The 17,426-nt window shown below is 42.1% G+C and overlaps 1 protein-coding gene across 2 annotated transcripts in view; it reads right to left on the minus strand.

The window, feature by feature from the left end:
• The window catches only part of ABTB2 (ankyrin repeat and BTB domain containing 2), a 122,546-nt gene that overhangs the window by 26,624 nt on the left and 78,496 nt on the right, over window positions 1-17,426 (minus strand). The window lies entirely within an intron of this gene.

Here is a 17,426-nt window from a genome sequence, read left to right on the forward strand (position 1 = left end):
TGTCCCTGCTCATTGCAGGGAGCTTGGACTGGATGAGCTTTCAAAGTCCCTTCCAACCCAAACTATTCTATGATTCAAAGCTCCTGAGACAGAGAGTTAGGCTAAAAGTACCAGAACTAAATACTCAAAAGGCAATGGGGTGAAAACCTCAGGAACAATGGAAAAACTCATTTTACAAGTGATTTACGTGCCACCTTTTGGGACAGAGGAGCTATTTAGGTTTCCCTGACACCTTCATGGACAGAGAACTGTGCTGATCCAGCACAGTTCCGATCATCTAATCAGGTAACGAGCCAAATCCTGGTCATGGTTACAGCACCGAGCAGCTCAGCAAACACCAGAAATAACACGTACCATGAAGAAATTTCCACTCTGTCAATAGCTGAGGTGTGCCAGGGTTATAAATGGCCTGCATGCACAAGCAGACTTTGAATGTGGAAAACACGGGTTGGGAGGAATGGGAAGGAGAAATATTTTTGTTTCTTCATTTTTTGTTTTGTTTTGGTTTTTTTTCATCTCAACAGATTTTCCCAAAGGCTTCAAAACTCCCCTAATTACCCTGTGCCCGAAGGAGAGCAGACTGTGGATTGCAAAAAGAAACATCAGGAAGGATGTTTTCCTCATATTGCCATCCTAATTTATCCCAAACCTACCACTGGCATTGCTGTGCAAGTTGGGTACATCTTTATTCTATCAGGAGCGACTCTAACAACTTCAATTTCTATTTTGCTGTAAAAGCTTGACTTCTCTTAAAAATTTTTAGCTTGAGGGTGGGCTTTCTCTTTTTCCCCCAAAAATGTACATATTCTTCTTTTATCCAGCTATTTCCTTTCTTCATACTTTGCTTGCTGACACTACCTCAGATAAGCGATATCATTGCATGATCCGAGCAGAAGAGATGCAGTTCAGCTGAATAAAACGCCAACATTGGGTTGCATCACATTAGAAATAAATGCCATTATTCTTTTTTTCCTAGAATATAAATGCAACTCTCATCCCTGTGGCCCTTAACCTGGGCGTCCATCTGCCTCTAGGGAAACGTTGATCATTTCACAGTCTGAAGAACACTGGAGGAGGGGAAGGGGAAAAAACCTTCATGGAAAATTAACTGGGAGATGCTGCAAGCTAAAGAATTAATTTCTGTCTGCCTTGTGCGTTTTCCTCTGGACTTTCTGACATTTAGAAGCATTTGGCAGCTCATTAAATTTTGCACACGAAGTGATCCTGCCCTGGGAACGTGTCGCACTCACAGCGGTCGTTCACTAGGGACACAAACTCTCAGATTTCTGCGAAAAAGAATGTCACCATTGCTTTGTTTCATTTCTTGAAGTCGTCTTCGCGTGATGCCACACATAAAATGGGAAAGTACACAGCGGTGGAGAGCAAAATGGGATTGGATCCAATTGTGGGCTTTTGCCCCTCACTTGAACTAAAACACCTTGTTTTATTTAGAAACAATGAAGAAGGATAGTAGCAGCGGCACCTAGCAGAGAATTTATAGCAAGTTGTAACTTTTTCCTGGAAAATATACTACACTAATTTGATTAGAATGGCCTAGGACGTGATTGGCATCTGGGAATCCTGTGTGACAGCCCTTGAGGATGCGCTGTGGGATCACAGACTTTCATGCAGCACAAAGAAACTAGTCCCCAAAACGGGCTCTTCTGAGGATTTTTAAGAGCACTGGGGCCAAGGCATTTTTGGCAGAGGGAGGTGAACTGTATGGAAAAAGAAAAGAGCTCCAGAGGAGCTAGAAAATCGTATTCTTCCTCTGTGTTTAATGGTAGGACAGTGCACTTGGAGCCTGGCTTTCAGAGACACATTTTCCCCACAGCCACCTCTCATCTCCTGGGCTATATTTCGTAGCCTCCTGTTTTGCTGCAGCAAAATAAAGAGGGAGCCAACAGTGACAGCAACATCGACAACAAAAACACCTTGTTCTTCTAAACAAGAATCTCCTTCTTCTAAAGCGGGAAGGAAAATATTGACCTAATGGCAGCAGGTGAGAAGGGCAGGATTTGTGTCCCTCTTGGCAGGTCCTGCAAGGGACAGTGTCCCATCCAGCCTCACCCATATTCTCCTAAATGGTTTGATGGAACAACCCTTCTCTTCATTTGCTGACATTTTAAACACCTGCAAACTTTAGCACCACGAAACACATGTAAATATCAGAATGCTGATGGTCAGAGCAGCGTAGCCCACAATATTCAATTTACTGTAAGTAAAGTGCCAATATTTGATTTGCTGTAAGTACAGAGAGGCTACATGCAGATAATAATCCCAAATATTTAGAGATCGTTGCAGGTTCTTTTGCAAAGGACTGAAAAAGACAGGCTTGCAGTGCAGTGAGCTGATGTTTGGGTTTAATGCTGGAACCAAACTCTATGGTTCAGTCCCATTTTACCCTAAAATTATAGAGCTCAAAGTCAGTAACACAAAGCAAATTAAAACAGCTATAAAAAGCTACAGCTCAGTTGGGAATAAGTTTAAAAGCCGTTTTGCACATGTGCACACAGGGAAGGGAGTTATGTGACCAGCAGGAATACTGGGAGCGATGGCTGAATTGATGGGAATAATCAGCAACACAATGGTGAATCCTATAGGAGGGTGGCCAGGAGAAGCTGCCTTGTTTGAACTTTACACCGAACTGGAAAAACCCCAAGGATGGCAAAAAAGTCAAAAAGAAAACAAGTGTGAAGTCTCAGAAGTCAGAGAAGGGAAAAGACTGAAGCAAGACAGAGCACCCAAAATCTAAACCGTGTCACGTTGATGTGGAGAACGGCAGCACACTTACAGTTCGGATTCTCAAACACTGAACTCCTAAGTTGCAGGGGAAAAACTCTCCCAGAGTATGCAATTATATGTGAATAAAACAATGAGAGAAATTATGATTTAAAGAAAATACAAAATCTTTGCTCCAAAACACAACCAGCTTAAGTCAGGAGCCATTCCTCTTGGATTTAAAATATTTTTCCTGAATTTTCCAAACCCTCCCACATGTGCAGAGAACAGAGAGTACCACGCTGGATCCGATTCAAGGATCATCTCAACAAATGCCACGTGTCTTTCAAAGCAGACGGTCCCAGATCTTCATAGAAAAGGAAGAACAAATTCAATCACAGCCAACTGGCCCGAAAAGAAACGTTTCTTCTGAAATCCCTTGAAACGATGACGGGGTCACATCTTAGGAGATAAGTGTTCTCAAATTTTAGTGGATCATTATCAAGTTACTAAGGTCTTGGCTTGGATACGCCATACACCAGCTTCCACAGTTTGGCAAGTTATCCTTCAGCCAGACGCTAATGGAATGAAAAACATCTGGATAATATTACATTTATTGGGATCCTTTCTCCATTGAATCTGCCTTCACAGTTTCCTCTGCTTATAGAATATGAAATGGTACAAGAATAGTTTAAATTTAGAACTGGCAGGTCCGATCCTCCGTGGCAATCCTGGTAACCACAGACAGAAATAGCATCTTTTCCAGCCCTGTCTGCAAACCGCACTGAGAAATAAGGTGCAGCATGAGACAGGTTAACTGAAAATCAAAGTAAAAACTAAATTCAAGCTCACTAAAAAAAAAAAAATCCATTAAGTAATAATTAGGAACTCGCTATGAATCTCAAAAAGGACCCTCAAGTCTGTGGTTTATTTGTTATAATCGCATTTTGCTAACTTTGTTTTAACAACAGGGAAAATATTCTGGTTTCAGGCTGGAAACAAGTCCCTGTGCTGCTCTGGAATGTGCTATGTGTCTCATTAGAAAAACATATTTGTAACATCTGTATGCTGCGGCAGAAGGGACTCATGGCTTCTAGAAAGACAGAAAATAATTAAAACCAACTCAAATTGTATAGAGCTGATGATAAGCGTCAGATAGATGTACACGATAGTTTTAAGCACAACAATATGGCCGTGGTTATGTGATCAAGGATGTGACCGGGTCCCATCTGCTCCCCCAGATGCACACAGAGCTGTTTGATCCCGGGCGGGCACCGCGAGCACCCACCTCAACAGAGCAACCGCGGAGGAAGGGAAACCACCGATCGTGCTCCTCTCGCTGCTCCCAGCTCCTCGACACCCTAAAATTCTCCATCAGCTGAAGATGGCTGCAAACAATCTGGGAGACGAGCTGCTCTTGCATGACTCCGAACCTCCCTAAGGCCTTGACCTCAGCGAACACACAGCTGTATGTTTAAATCATGCGCAAGAAGAGCAGATGCAACTATGAGGACTTGACTTCTTGTCACATCTGCTGAATTAGACAGAGAAAACAGCACTAACCGGTGACCTGTGTGTGTCAGCCTGTACCACCAGACTTGCACAGGACAGTTCTACAGATCTCATCTGAAGGACCCGGGTCTCAAATCCCACCTCTGACCAGCCAAGAGCATCTTCACGTGGTCACTGAGACACAAGCTCTTCCCACCACAGAAACAGGGGTCATTTCCATGGGATCTGTTAAGCCTTTCCCAGCTCTTATGAAAAGGTGACTACCCTGGTTTGCAAGCATTCCATTTTATAAGGTTTCACCTCGAATCCTGGGTTCAGTTTTGGGCCCCCTCACAACAAGAAAGCCCTTGAGGTGATGGAGCGAGTTGAGAGAAGGGAATGGAGCTGGTGAGGGGCTGGAGCACAAGTGTGATGGGAACGGGGGGTTCAGCTGGAGAACAGGAGCTGAGGGGAGACAGGAACACAAAGAAACAGCCTCAAGTTGCGCCAGGGGAGGTTGAGGTTGGATCTGGGGAACAATTTCTTCCCCAAAGGGCTGTGGGGCATTGGAACAGGCTGCCCAGGGCAGTGCTGGAGTCACCATCCCTGGAGGGTTGGACACACATGGAGGTGAGGTTCTCAGGGACATGGGGCAGTGGTGGACTTGGCAGTGTTTGGTTAACAGTTGAACTTGATGATCTTAAAGGTCTTTTCCAACCCAAATTATTCTATGACCCAGTGCTTTCCATACAAGACCTGACCACATCCCAGCCCTCTCCCAGCAGTCGCTCTGAAGGAACCTGTGTCCGCTCAGCTCTGCCCAGACCCACAGAAAGGACACTTTGCATCTTCACGCCCCTCAGAAATTGTCATTCTTCCTTGTGTAAGTTTCTCAAAGCGCAAACATGCTTGTGCTGAGTTACGCAGCAAGTCGCAAACTGCCTCTAACTTATAACTGTCCTCCAAAATCAACTCACGTGGAAAATCCCCAAAAGTCCCTTGTTTTAAATACTAGTTTTAAATACTGCTACTTTTTCATTTATTTTATGAGCATCACTGGCTAATGGAAAATAAGCAATGGCTGGCACGTCTGGTTCCCCCCAAACCAGTTTGATACGTGGAGGCTGATACCAAGAACCAAGGGGAAACTTTGCCATATGCGACAATTTCTCCTGCAAAAGGAAAACCCCGGCACATTTTGGAGCAGGACGCAAATACAAACTACAGGCATTAAAGAAATGAGCCTGTAGCAGCATGCTATGTGATAGGCAGAGATAAACACAGGCAGAGAGCCAGAACGGGCTGTCTGCTATTCTTGGATTAATCAGCCTTGATCCTGTGGGCAGAAAAACCGAGAGGTAACTCCTACGGTTCATTCCAGCAGCTACGCTGGCACATTAAAGAAATAAAAGTAAAAAGGCACATTGCTATCTTCAAGCAGATTTATCAGTGTGATTCCTCACTACCTGGTGCTGAGACTCCTCCTTCATCCTTTTTTTTTGCCATTATACTTAACTCCCAAAGCACCAGGAGGATTGAGATAACAGGCCTCTTGGTTATGACTTCAATCTGATTTGCCAATGTGCATATGTTAGAAACATACGCCGATTCTCAAGCCAAAACCAATCTGCCAGATTCAATCGTAGAACTGATTTTCAAGGCCCAGTTGCAAAATTCTGCAGGCAGAGCGTTGCCGTGTTGATGAAAATTGCCTGAAGCTCCCGAGTTACAAATGTGTGCACAAAAAGCCAGAAAGATAAATATTTTTGCACAGTTCTGGAATGCTGAAAACTGTTTAATTATAACTGCAAAAGTTTGTTCGGCTAAACGACGACAATCCTCAGCAAAGCAAAGGGTTTTCACAACAACCAGGGAAACATTTCCCATGTACCTTGCAGCACAAGCCAAAACCTAATTAATATTTCAAAAGAGAAATTTCCAAGCAGAAAATAATGGTATCTAGAGGCTATTTCAATGCTAAAAGATGACTCTTTCGTTTTCAGGGCTAAGAAAAAGTTGATGAAACCTCTCTTTTTCTAATTGCTTGACTGATGTTACACTTCCGTGCCATATCACACCACTGTGACCGTGTCCTTCTCTTAACATCCATCTCACCTGATGCTGACATCAGTGTTTTCATAAAAATCTAAGTAATCTTTCAGTTTTTCACATTCCTGGATTCTGAAAAGTTCCAGAAACCAATTTAGCACAAAGACATGAGGAACACAGCAATGCAGAGGGATGAAAAGAGCTGATTTTGGAGCTCCCAGGTACAATAACGTAACACGCGCACTGAAATCAGGTACCCGCTCCATCCAACAGCGTAATTGCACAACCCAGCTTCAGGCTGCTGTATTACAATCAAAATTTACGAGTCCGTTTTCTTGAATAAATGGCAATCAAGCCCATGGGGTGTAACATTTGTGAGTGAATAGGGAGCATCTTCTCTCTAAGACACGTAAGATCTGTCATTAATGATGGATTAGAAGGAGGAGTAACTTCACTGCTGGATAAAATAGATACCAGGATGGCATTTTTTTTACTATTATTTAGCGATAGAACATCACTTTGTCCTAATGGCAAGCTGCTCAATGAACATATTTCACCTACATCTTCAAGGAGCTTCTGTTTCATTCCTTAGTTTTTGTCTAAAATATTGAGAAGAGCAACTGTGCAGAAATGAAGAAGGTTCTGTTTCACTCAAAGATGTTTGGTACCAATGGTGAATGAATGTGTTTCTGTTTTTTACTGGAAAGCACAATGTGTTATATGTCTGCGCTTTGCCTTAGATCATTAAATAAATAGTGCCAGGTAAGTGTATCGATATGAGAGCTATAACCAACAGAAATGTCCTGAACTTAAGGAAAACACCGGGTGAGATGAAGTCAGCCCTTCTATGCCAGACTAGAAATGTCCTCTGTTGTTTTGTGTTTAATATTGTGAAATCTCCTCATTTCAAAATGTTTTTTATCCTATCACTGTGATTTTTATGGTCACATCAATGGATATGGATGAACTACAAATGGCAGATGTCACTTCTTAAACATGGGATTCTGATGGGCGGACTAAGCCCAAATTCTTTCAGTTTCCAAATATCCTAAATTTAGAGTCCGCATGAATTAAATTTCAACATTTGGAGCGTCTGAGCAGATGCCACAAATTCCAGCTATTAACTCTGCTTTCAGCACAGTCACTTGGCTCTGCTGGCACTATTGCTGAACCCTTTCTTGCTTTGACTGTTATAGTGTAGAAACTTCCAGTGAATTTCAAATAATATCATCTTCCAATACCTCAGTATATACCTACAGGAGATTTTTCAGCAGATAAGTTTGGTCTAATCAAGAACAATACAGACAGGACACTGTGTCGAGTTAAGATTTTACCACCTTGCGTAGTAGCAGCCTCCTGACATCTCTACTGAACTATAAAAACGGTGTCGCTTTCTCTTAGAAAGCAAAGGTTTATATCTCATGTACTCTGAACTATGGAGTTGCAGATTTTATGCCGAGTTTGCAAGTGATGGAATAAAACACTAGCATGGTTTGCTTAGCCCCACGACAAGAGGTAATTAAAAAATCCCAACTGTCATATAACTCTCTGTATCAAGGTTATCTGTTACCCCATCTCTCTCTCTAAAAAGGCACACTTAAATAGCCTGTATTAATAGGTTAGATAAATATTCTAATGGGAGTTAAGAGAATAGAGCTAAAACCTGTTCTTGCAACAGGTCCAACCTGCTTCTCTGTGGCCATTGCAGAGGGTGCAGCCCTGTGGTTACTACAGGAACACAGGGCTCTAAGCTCCAGCTAATTACCAGCATGACAAAATGATAATTTTTGTTTCTAATACCTAATTACAAGGATATTTTTATTTTCAGCCCCACTAAAATTCTGCTGCCAGAAAGCAGATGTAAAACCCCAGAAGCCTCGATGAGCGGTATGTTAAAAATGGCAAAGTTAAACACACATCACTTCTATCACCACATGCAATGCGCACAACTATTATTTTTCAGCTTGTTGAGAAAAATATCGTTCAGATTCTTCGTCTGCTCTACACTTCATTACCTGTTGCTTGAATAAACCTTTCTATCAACACCCAGTGCTCTGCATTCCAAACACAAAGAAAGAGTAATCACTAGGATGTACACGAAACACGGGAAACAGGTATCTTTCTTCCCAGAGTTTTTACCTCAAAGAAAACAGGAGAAGCTAAATTATCTGAGAAATAAACTAGTTTTCATTTGCCTTTCTTCACGGCAGGTACCTCTAAGCCCTGACTATGCGAATAAAACCGTAAATAGCTAAAAGTGTAACACAACCACTATCCTGGGGCGAATGCCTTTTCTACATGTACCTCCAGATTAAGTTAGTTTGGCCTCTTACTCCATATTTAGTCTCAACACAGAGAGTTTAGCAGACAAAAAGAGCTTCCAAAGTGAGTTAATTAAACTACTGTGACTTCTTGAATAAGGAAGAAGGGGGTACCCAGATGGAAAGTCATTGAAGCAACACGCGTTTCTGGGATGTTCTAATGCACCGACTCTTCAGAGGAGAATTTGGCAGCCACAAGAGGGACCTGAGTCCCAACTACCCATCATGGTGCAGGTAACTTAATCACACAGTCTGGATGCTGGAAGCAAGATAATTACAAGAAGATACATTCTGAGCAGGTTATATCAGTCCTGTTATAATTTCATGCTAATGTCCTTACATTCCTTTCAACTCTTAGCTTAACCATCTTCTCTTAGTACTGCTCCATGGGCAACTCATCCTTTTCTGCTGAGAAATCCTGGCACTTCTGAAGGTCTCAGAAGGACCCCGGGTTTCTCTGGAAGGATCTTTTGCATTTCTGAAGGAAGGCGAAGAGGTGAGGAATGGCTGAGATCCTTAGAGCAGCAGCAGAGAGTTTTCCAGCAAGCCCAGGAATCAAAACTTACAGCTTCTGTCTCCCCCCTCTATCCTCTAGCCATTATTATCGTGGGTTCTAACCCATGGAAGAAAGAACTTCAAGTACAAACTCTTCAGTGGAACTGGACTCCAGACTGAAAGTTCCCCTTTCAGCAGCATTGCTCCTGATTTACACCGATAAGCAGTAGGAACAAAACACAGCTCGGGCTCTTTCCTCTCAAAGCAAACACGTTAGACCGGCGTCGGATCAACACAAGGTTGTTTAGCCCCAGAAGAATCCACGGACCAGAGCTGAATCAGCCCAGACATGCAACTCATTTGAATAGGATTTGTCTTGCAGAGCAGACATGCTCTTTAAAACAGCCGGTTCAGCGTTTACTGTAAAAACATGTGATGAAAACAGAGCAGTTTAGCTGGTGTGTGACCACCAGGTCACGGCAGTACATGCACTCGTACGTATAGGATGAGAAAAGTGCAAACTGCTGGGGTTTGCTTTAAAATGGAAACAAAGCAGAGACATACCAACCTAGGATTACCCCGGGGAAAGCTTAGTTTCTAATCTCCACAAGGTCAAAGAGAAAGAATGATTGTTGCCATTATCATAAATTATAGCCAGAAACATTTACTCTTCAGGAGAGCTGAGCTCTTAGCTCTCGGTTACAAAGATGTCAGGAACAATCAGAGCAAAAACCCCAACAACCTGCCAGCAAAAGCTCGGATTTGTGTCTTTATTTAGTGTGGCCTTTGTTAAAGCACCGGGTAACTCCTTCCTCAGGAAACCAGCAAGTTCTGCAAGCGAAGGTCTGTAATTCAGCCCAATAGGAAATAATATTAACTTCAATTGGAAACAGCCATTGCTGAACAAGGAGAAACTTGTTGGCTTGTTACCATCGTCGTTGTTTGCAATATGCTCAGGACCTTTCATCCACGGAGTTACTGCTTTTTACTTATGTGTGCTACAAGAGCACTATGTTGGTATCACAATATTGTCTTTAAGGAACTATGCCTAAGAAAAATGGAGACAGGCTGATATTAAATGACAGCGAAGCAGCCAGAGCCAAGAAGAGAAATTTAAACTCTCAGTCAGTCCTCTACTATTTCAATGGGCAATGCCTAAAGGTGAAAAAAGAATCCAGGAGACCTTGTCTTATTAATTTTTAATGCTTTTTTAGTAGCACATGCTGTAATGATTTTGTTCTAAGTTTCCCTGGATTATTTTTCCTTCATTTTTGATGCTGGCTCGCTGCTTAGTCTTCTCATCATGCAACAGCAAACAATAAACACAATGCAGGTACCTACAGGCACTGGAGATTTCTGTTGGTACCAGCCCGGAGAATCCAGGCAGAGAAGTTGCCAGGCTCTCATTTTCCTGCACCTTCTTTTTTATCTGAACAGATGGAAACGCAAGAGCTGAAGCCAAGAACTCACCCTGGACATCTTTACAGTAGTTACAGTAATTACTGTAGCTGTGGTTATAGCAATTGCAGGTGTGCGTATATATATATATATATATATTGCACACACACATGCACAGTGGGTACAATCTCTTTGTTGCTAAACGAGACAGACAAAGATCATCTATCTAGTTTTCAAGCATTTTTACAAATAGGGGGTATTTGCTAGAAATGGCTTAGGTCAAAGAAAGGCTTTCTAGGGGTTTCCAGCAGCACTGAGGTCTGCTGGGAAATGTCTGTGAAAGCAAAAAACTGTGGTTTTCAAACAAAAGTTTTGTAATTGACAGGATAGACTGTCAAATGTCTTATTAATTCCTATAGGTATGGGGTGAGGATCAACTACCGCCTGAAGAGCCCGTTCTAGGAAACAACATATTGATGCTTATGGGTGATTGGGAACTTATTTACCAGGCTGACACAGGTAAAACAACTTTAAGGGGCAAATACTGTAAGTAGAAGCACAGCAGCAAGGTTTCAAGACAGTCTAAGACCCCTTTAGTCACATGGATTCACATATAGCCATTACCATCAGATTTTTGTTTCACTGTGTGCTCTTTTTTACCTGCAATTCTTTCCCTGGGTGCCAAGTCAGTCAATTCTGCACACAGTGAGATTCTTCTCCTTGCAGTTTTGCGGAGAATTTAAATAATCCGTGTTTGCACCACACCCCTGCTCCAATACAGAGAGATCAGAAGATACAGGCTGCTTTGGAAACACTCCACCACCACTACAAATTGCTTACAGCTAGTAAAATGGGAGAAAGGCTAGTTTGTCCCAGGTGCGAGACACACCAAGCTAAGAAAATAATTAAGCAGTGTGTGTTTATATGAACAACATAAAAGACAGGAGAAAAAACCACCTAATTCAGAGTAGACTGCATTGGCAGTTTCAGCAGTTCTACGTGGATAAATTCGATCCTCGGGGTTTGCAATTAAATCCCTTCGCTACTGCCAAGGTCACCCCTCACATTCCAATTCTGCAACGTTTGAACTATAAAGAAACGAACAATTAAAACAACAAAAAGAAGAGACTTAGAAATACCTCAACAGATCATGCCAGGCAAAGGCAGGAATATTTCTAGGAATGCAAACATCGCTACTGGTTGTCACCTATAGACTTTAATGTGACTTGGTTTTAATTCACTTCACATACCCAATGCTATAGTGCTCAGAGCATCCACAGGTTATTTGGAGTAATAACCAAAAAAACCCCAAATATTTCATCTCAGTTTGGGTACCAGGAACACATGTGCAGGAGTTCCCATAGCACAGGATCTGACTTTTGATAAAATTGGCAGTTTCTAAGTGTTTGTGGTTTGTTTTATTTTAGATGTTACTGCTGTACCATGTGCTGAGATGTCACCATAAAGAAAAGGGAGGTGAAAGCTGCACGGCACAAGTGTGACAACGCTACTGACTCCTCCTCTTTAATAATATATGTTCTCAATTCTCAGAGCTGTGGAAGATATTAAATATATCGCAGCTACTTAGGCTGGGCTCAACAAATACATGATCCTGCCCAAGGTCAGGAACAGCACTGACAATTAACAGGCAATTTGAGTCAATAGATACATGTTGATTGTGGATTATTGGCCTCTGGAATAGGGCCATTCACTCCATCTTCCCAGTGAATGAATATCTTCAAATCATGATTAAGCCTGAAACAGGCAAAAATACACCGTACCTGCTTCTCTCCTTACTGCTGGTGAAGGGAGCTGATCTTATCTGTTTATAGCCTTCTTATTCTTCTAATAAATCGACTAAATTAATCTTTCATTACAGAAAATAACTTATTTTTCCCCTTCAAAACAAAGAGGGGCACATTTTTATGTCCACTCTGAACAAGCAATGCCAGAGCGGCACAGTTCAATGTAAGGTTTCTTTCTGTTTCCCTATATTTCATCAGTATATTCAGATTAAAACAGCTCTGGGGGAGAAAAAGAACGAAATAAAAATCAATGGGACTATTGCAAGGGGAATACGGTCACCACCACATCTTTCTGTAATCACCCCATTGACTTCATGGATGCTCTGAGTGGATTTAAGTACCGTTAAACATGAATGTATGATTACAGCATTATTCTAAAAGCAAATCACTTACTTTTATTATTCCTATATACCTATTTTTGACTGGCAAGGCAGTTCTGACAGAATATAAACTTATTAAGGTCTCTCAGACAAGAGATTGCAGAACTTATTTTATTTCAGGCCTTTTCAAAGACTAAGGTCATTGAAACTAAGTGGATCAAGTTCTGCTCCTGACGTGGCATGGTAACAACGGGATATGGCTGTAAAATAAAAGAATTCAGACACAAATATATTAAAGTCGAATGAGGAAAGGCTAGGCCACAGATAAATCTAAAAGGCAGACAATGATGTAGCTATTGCACTTAATAAAATTCCATAAACCTGCAGTTAAAGGGAGTAGAGGGGGGGAAAAAGCCTCATGACAGATGAATGAGAGTCTGGAAACATCCATCTGGAGAAAAGATTTGTCTTGAAAAGCCTTAATAGCTCTGCAAGCAGTGATAATTCTCTGGGATGCTGAGGATGCAGCTCAAGCAAACGCAGATCTGAGCAGCAGGAGCTGCAGGTTATTCCTGACTTCCCTTCCTTCCCTGCCAGTTTGATGCCCGTTTAACCCAGAGGCAATTCACGTTAATAACCAGGATGTTAATACTCTCTTTAACATGAATTGATATCGTTGCGTAAATTCGATCCATGCGAACAAATCGCTCCCATCTTGTGCAATTTCAGAATGAAGATTTAGTTGTGCCAGGCGTTCCTCTGAACTCAGGGGAAGAAAGCAGCTAACCGTGAGGGAAAGAGCTGAAGGCGCTAATTATTTCTAATGATGCACCCATAGATCATCAAGTAAAAAGGAAGATCAAAGTAATGCTTTTTTCAAAATGTGAACTTTAGAAAATGTGATGAGGAGGCAACCTTCATCACACGGTCACTGGGGATTTAGAAATATTTGCTTCAACCACTGCAAGGTTCTTGACAGAGAAACTGCACCAGAAGGCTCTGGAAATCAGTGCTTTGCACTAACTACTTGGAGATTATTTTTCTCTCAGTAGAAGTCAATGCAGGTCTCTGATGTAAATGCAGACGCACTGAATTTTACAAAGTATGAAAGGTAACAGAAGGTCATAAGGCCACTGCTCTGCTCCATCTGGTCTGAGCATGAGTTTGGGAATCTAAGAGCCAAGATACAAACTTGATCACTATTGAATCCAGGGACGCCTGGACAGGATTTTGACACTCTGTCAGGAACTATTAGTTTAGACCCATCTCTGGTTTCCATGCAAGCCAGAGTAAATTTGGATTATACACCACAAGATAAAAAATATCAAGTGTTCCAACTAATGATGATTTAAAGCAATAGCTCAAATATTGGAAGAATATATCATTTGAGCAAACGGCACTAGAAAAACAGCATGAAAGCACTACAATCTTTTCTTCCGGCAGTATCAGATGCATTTTTAATCCTTTCCCAATAAATAATGTTTCAGAGCAGGCATTGTAAATACTTTACAGAGAGAAAACCCAAGCAGATAACTCAGCTCCTTCCTCCTGCCCAGCTAAGGCGGCACAGGAGAGAAGGCACTGGTCCATCTCTCTTGCTCGATCCTACTGAAAAATACAAGTTGGATGTTTATCCATGGGCTCTGGATCGTGTCAGGTAACAGATACAATGGGAAGACTCCTGTTGAAAGTAGAAAAAAAACCCTCTAGGTCACTGTGTATGGAAAAGAGAACGAAGCTTTTTCTTATGAGGTGGCCCCTTGTGTGATTGCGAGTTGGCTTCTTGCGGTGTCCACAGCTTTTCCAGCTGAAGAGCTGTGAATTTCCATCAAACTGGCAAGCCTCAAACCTCACTGTTGGCAGCTGACGAATGCTACATCAGCTCTGGAATTCACTGGCGTTTTACTGGATTTTCACCAGCAGAGTCAGATGGGTACAGTCTGTGTGCTTCTGCTGATGGAAATTTGTTTGTACTCACATTTGGGATAAAATAATGCATCAGTAAACTCAGGCAACATGTAAAACTTGGCATGTCTGCAACATGGATGGCTCAGAAAGGTCTGACACGGCCAGATCCACAGGCGCTGATGGACAAGCCCAGAGTTACTTTTAGAAAATTCTATGGACCAACAAGATCAACAACAGGCAAACATAATTTATAGTTTTTTACAGAGGGAGCTGGAAGAGGAGGAAGCTCAGCCTACCAGAGACACACATGATCAGCTACAAGGAAGCAGGATCCAAATTTTTTTGCCTATTCTTAGGTATTAGATCACGCAAACTTTCCTACAATAAATGCTGTAGGCACATGATAATCAAAAAGAGATAGGATGAGGGCAGTCAGTGGTGCCTATTTCTAGCTTTAAGGCTGGACCACTGTCCTGGCCAAGTCAATAAACACAGGGTAGACTAATCCATCCAGCTGTAAAATGAGACTACAATATTGACCTCAGTCTGTGCTCTATAGAGAGCAAATACTCCTTCATCTAAGTATCACTGAGAGCATTCTTGCCATGATATACCATTAAAAACAAAGACAAAAGCTTTATATTCCACTTGGGAAAAAGCAAAGAAGGGCGAAAGAAACTTCGTTTACCTTTGGATGGCCCTGCTCAAGTCGCAGTATCCCAAGCAATGGCAGCAAACGCTGTGGTGCTGTGGGACATGATCTAATGGTGTGGAGCGCTTCCAAGCTCAGCCAGCTTGACATAAGCGATGGGAAAGGACCCAGAGCAGAAACAGAGCAGAGAGCGGGGGAGTGCCACGCGTCCTTACTCTCTGCGGTCCAAAAACATATTGTCTGCCCTCTGACAATACAGACTATGAGCTCTGAGAAACTCAAAAATACCTTACTGCCCAGCAGAGACAGTTGTTTCTGCAGTGACAAATACAGCTGTGCTCTCTGATGGCGCGGACATCCCTCAGCCTTCGGGCAGGCAGGTGGAGCATTACTGAGTAAAGCAGCTTGTTGTCACCTCAGGGGTTAGTTTGTTTGCCAAGTATTGTGCAAGTGGCACTCTCTACTTGCAAAATCCTTCCTTAGGTGGCCTACTTGACACCAAACAGCAGATGGTTTATTGTCCATGCAGCAAATAAGGTCATTTTGGGGTTCCAAGTGGGTCATTGGCTCGGTCACACAGCAAGCAGCTGCATTCATCCTGGAAATGCTTCTAATATTTTGCTTAAGATACCTGGGTGCTTTCTCTCTAATTCTGCTTCCTCTGCTTCTGCTGCTTCAATGCCTTCACCTGGAGATAAGTATCAGAACCAGATATAACCAACCCACAAACTTCCCAGAGTTTCAATCTATTGGTATCCAAATCATTCACATGCCAGAGGCCAAAACAGAAAGCTCTGCCAAGCTCTAGAGAGGCCACTATATCCACCCCATTCCTGCAGGACCCTGCACTTTACCCACCTCAGTTCTTTAGTTGCTGAAGCGTTTAGCATGGATAAGGCACACCGTTTAGTTTAAACTGGCTCTGTACTTTGGGGTGCCTCACAAATGTGTCTGTTTTCATACCTTGTAGTTTGCTGCAGAATACGCTCAGAAGCTCGTCTGGGTTTTTAAAAGCCCTTTCTGGCATATGACACCCCCCCATTAGGCACGGTTTCAGAACCTGAATTCTATGCTTGCCTTCATGTTGAAGTGAACTACAGTAAAGACCTTCCAGACCCTCCAGTGTTAGGATTTTCATAGCACTTTGCATTGCAGTGTGACACACAGAAAGCTCGCAGACAACAGAACACTGAGCAGGACGGACAGTAGGTTGTCAGGTCCCCAGATGTACCAACAACCGCAGTTCCTGCCACTGAATCAATGTGGCTCACAGACCTTCCCGAGACCAGGTTTTACCCAATCTGCAGCTCTAACAACCATCCCTCTTCCTCGCTAAATTTCAGATTAGTATTTAATGCTGATAGATTTATACAGGAGCCTGGGAAACGCAACACAAACAAACGCAGAACAGGTCAGCGCTATTTTTCCTTGTCACTGATATTTTTTTTTCAGTAGAAAGCAAACTGCAGACATAACAAGTATATTCCAGAGAAATAGCATAAATGTGCAGAAGAGCAATAACAAGTTTGCAGCTGATTTAGCACAAGAAAGAGTAAAAGAATGACTATGCTAAATAACACACACAGGGATCAGAACGGTAAGACACATACAAACACATCTTGGAACAAATGAAACATGGGGCTGGATGTTAATTTCTGGTATACTGGGTGGTATTGATTTAATTTCTAAGTTTTACGAGCTTTTCAAAGCCAATTGTTACAACCAATGGTCCTCAGGTTCTGTTGTTTTTACATTTATTTTTTCTTTTTCCCAATGTCATTTTTTTTCCTCCATTTTAATATATCCTCTTTAATTTCCTTTGCAGTTAAGTACTGGTCAGGAAACAATGGCAGAAATTTCCCTTACGCCAGCTGTTATGGGATCTAGTGCGGATTTCCAAACAGAATAGAGTTGCAGCCCGCACTCCAACAAAACTCCGGTGAACCATGCGAGGAGCATTGTTTGGGAGCAATTGCAGAGATGACCACACTCCTGATTTAACTCATTTATTATCCTCAGTGTACAAAACAAGTAGCTGTGGTAACGTCATTATACTGAGAGTACTGAAAAGAACACAACACAAAACAGAAAGTTTAATCTACATTTCTGATACAAGCTGTTTAGCAGCTTCAGCTGTATGATTGTGGGAACTAGCAGCACAACTTTAGAGAATCTGGCCCCATGAAAACTCATTTTTTGCACAGTGTGCAAACTTTAAACGCAAAATAAATCATTTTGCACTAGGTAGGGCATTTGATTAGGATTA

Source organism: Columba livia, chromosome 5, assembly GCF_036013475.1.
Source record: "Columba livia isolate bColLiv1 breed racing homer chromosome 5, bColLiv1.pat.W.v2, whole genome shotgun sequence".
NCBI classification, from domain to species: Eukaryota; Metazoa; Chordata; class Aves; order Columbiformes; family Columbidae; genus Columba; species Columba livia.